A 3219-nucleotide genomic window follows, 5' to 3' on the forward strand; every position below is an offset into this window, starting at 1 on the left:
CAGCTCAGATATTCCCCAGTTGTGAAGCCTTCTGTGACAACACTAACCATTCTCGCATGTTCTACTTGTGTCATCCCCCCACCTCTGCTGCAGGCCGGGCTGGGGGCCTACTCTGGGTCCCCGCGTTGCCTGGGTCTCCCATTGCAAGGCAGTGGTCACCCTGGGTTGCCATTGTCTGGGTGCAGTTCTGTCCGTGACCTTCCAACTTGCTCCTAGGCTGGGAGTTCCTAGAGGCCAGATTCCATGTCTGCTATACCCCTTCCACAGTGCATCAAACAGGGACAGGGCACAAATGACGTGGCAGGGAATCTCCAATGGGACTTATGGCCAGCTAGTAACTACTGTGAACCAGGTCCGAATTAGAAGCAGAAGTCCTAATCATGGGGAGAAGGGCTTCAGGTTCCCTGTTCCAACCCCCTCACTGGGATCCGAGTAAGACGGTGGCCCTCGGGGGGATCAGGGACAGGGCCAGTCACTGCCCACAGCTCCAGTTTCCCTGCATTTCATGGCATATCCTGGGCCAGGAGCATTTCAATCCGGGTCAGACCCTCACACAGCTCTCCCCAAGGCATGAATGGGCCAGGTGGTGAGATTAAAGAACCTGCCTAGATTTTCCAGTCCCAAGTGGAACATTCCTCTCTCCTGGGCACCCTATTTCTTGATAAAAATTGATCCAGTTGGAAAATTCCCTCTGCTTGGTGCCTCTTCAGTCCTAGGCCCTGACATGGCCCAGAGGGAGAGGACTTCCGGGCAGGCCATCTGCCTTCCTCATTTGACCCCAACTCTGGTGACATAATCCCCCCCCCACACACACACACAGCTTGGCACAGAGTTTAGAGGAGGCTCAGCCACTGCATGACTCTGTAACCCTGTGCATGTCACTTTTCCTCCCTGAGCCTCCGCGACCTCAGCTATGAAATGAGAATTAGAATAACAGTCCCTTCTTCTTGGGATGTTGGGTAAATTAATCGATAAATAAAGGCCAATCCTTGTTTTATTCCTACCAAGTCTAAAAGGCACTGGTGCCTGGTAATTGCTCAACTAGTGCTGGATATTATGACTCTCATGCTTTCTGGTTTTACAAAGGAGATGAACGTTCTCATTTGTTCCTCAACAGAATTACCGGCCCATTTCATAGTGAGGAGTCATACTCAAGAGGTAAAGTGGCTCGCCCAGTTAAATTGCAGAGCTGAGCCTCTCCCCACCCCTTTCCTGCATGACAGGTCTCCCAGCTCAGGTCAGCACCCCTCGGGTCAATGTCCACAGGCATCTACAGCATGGACCAAAGTGTAACGAGGGCAGAAACCGAGGCCTGGCCCTGAAGAGATGCCAGAGAGAGAGAGGGGAGGAAGGAGGGAGGAAGGGAGAGAGAACATGGCCAATTCCAGGGACTGGGGACACTTTGAAGAAAAAGCTGGACTGGCATTGAACTTGGAGAGACGGGGACCACATGGTCTGTAGAGAAAGGGAAGGAGGGGTGCATGTGGCAATGGGAACGGCTTGGGAAAGGCAGAGTGAGGACTAGAACCATAACCTTTCTTTCATTCATTCATTCAGCAAGTCTTTATGGAGAACATTCTCTGGGAAGACTCTGGGGAACCAGATGTGACTTGCCTGGTTCCTGCCCTCAAGCTGAGGGTGTCTGCGGGAAGATAAAGGAATAAAGGAGATGGCCTGCAGAGGGGAGGAAGGCATGAGAGGGAAGGAGAAAGCCTTGTGGAAAAGGAAGCCAGGAGCTCCAGTGTCCCCATTCCACTGAGGCAAACCCAGCCTCCCTAGCCTGCTCGAGGCCAGCCAGTCATGGCCCTCCCCACTCTGCAGCCCTCACTCCTAGGGCCTCAGTGGGAGGGGACCTCTGGGATCTGGTGACACAGTTAGGGGACACCATCTGACATGCAACATGACCCAGGTGAAACTCAAGCCTGCAGGCAGAGTCCCTGGGCCCCACGTTGGGGTTGTAGGCAAGTTCGGGGGGCTGGTTTATGCTGCCAGCCCCCCTCCTGTGGCTGCAACCTCACAGTAGCTCTCTAGAGAGTCCTCGACCTGGAACTGACATTGCAGACACTCCAAAGTGCAGGGGACAGAAGTGTGGTTAACAGAACCTGAGCCCCCAAGGTGCCATGAAGGTGTTGGGAGGGGAAACGTAGGCACCGAGGCCAGATCCCGGGTCCTAATCCCAGCACCACACTTGCAGCTGTGTGACTAGTCCTGGTGTGGTCCTCTCCGCGCCCCAGTTTCCCTCGGGGTAACAGTTTCTGCCCTCCATGTTTTCACAGATGCTGTCAGGACCCGAAGACAGAACTGGCTCAAAAGACTGTGCAGACCCTGAGGGAGGTGTCCTTGCCTCCAGCAGAACCTTATGCTCCAAGTCGCTGCATCCTCTTCCTCCTCTAAGAATCCCGGAGGCTAAGACGAGGACTCAATCCCATCTCTATGTCCCCAGCACCAAGGAACTGAATCTTCCTGGGTCCCTCAAGTCCCTGCTAAGCTTAAACCATGTTCTCTGTACCACATCCACGTGTCCCCATACCACGGACACACATGCAATACACATGCACACGTGTTTGAAGGCCCCAGGCTCACCCTCTAGATCCTCATCCAGACCACTCACCTTCCCCAGAGCAGGACCCTGACTTTAGGCCTTTCCTTTCTCTCCAAGGCCCCACTCTGACTACCTACCAACTCATACTTCCTGTGTCCCTTTTGTTCAGGGTCACAAGAAATAAAGGGTTAATCTGTTAGGCTGATTCCCAGGGCAGCACCAGGGTGGACGATGAATTCGCATGGTGCATTAACCCAATGGAGCGAGACTAAGAACATTTTCAGATCAACTCTTGCTTTACGGAGGTGTTCTCTGTGTGGGATCTCACTTGTGGGTCAATGCCCTGTGAGAAGTTCCTATTAACCCCATCTTACAGAAGAAACTGAAGCTTGGAAGGGAAAGAGGGTTGGCGAAGCTTGCACAGCTAATAAGTGGGAAGGATGAGATTTGAATCTAGTCTGACCCTGAAGCACCCCTGTGCCTTTGGAGCTCCCAGCTCGGGGCCACCCTCTGCCCCATCATACACACACACGTGACCACACAGACACAGGTCTCTAATACTAAGCAGAGTGGACTGAAGTGCTTTTGGAATTAGAACATGTAAACTGGGGCAGAAGTGGAGGCTCCCTCTCACAGGGGTACTGGAGAAAGCTCCATGAAGGATGGAGTGTGAGAGG

At 53.3% G+C, this 3219-nt stretch overlaps 1 protein-coding gene across 1 annotated transcript in view; it reads right to left on the bottom strand.

Moving 5' to 3' along the window:
* The window catches only part of MYO7A (myosin VIIA), a 72544-nt gene that overhangs the window by 64222 nt on the left and 5103 nt on the right, over positions 1-3219 (bottom strand). The gene's annotated exons all lie outside the window — the stretch shown is intronic.

The sequence above is a fragment of the Pteropus vampyrus genome, unplaced genomic scaffold (genome assembly GCF_000151845.1).
Source record: "Pteropus vampyrus isolate Shadow unplaced genomic scaffold, Pvam_2.0 Scaffold141, whole genome shotgun sequence".
NCBI classification, from domain to species: Eukaryota; Metazoa; Chordata; class Mammalia; order Chiroptera; family Pteropodidae; genus Pteropus; species Pteropus vampyrus.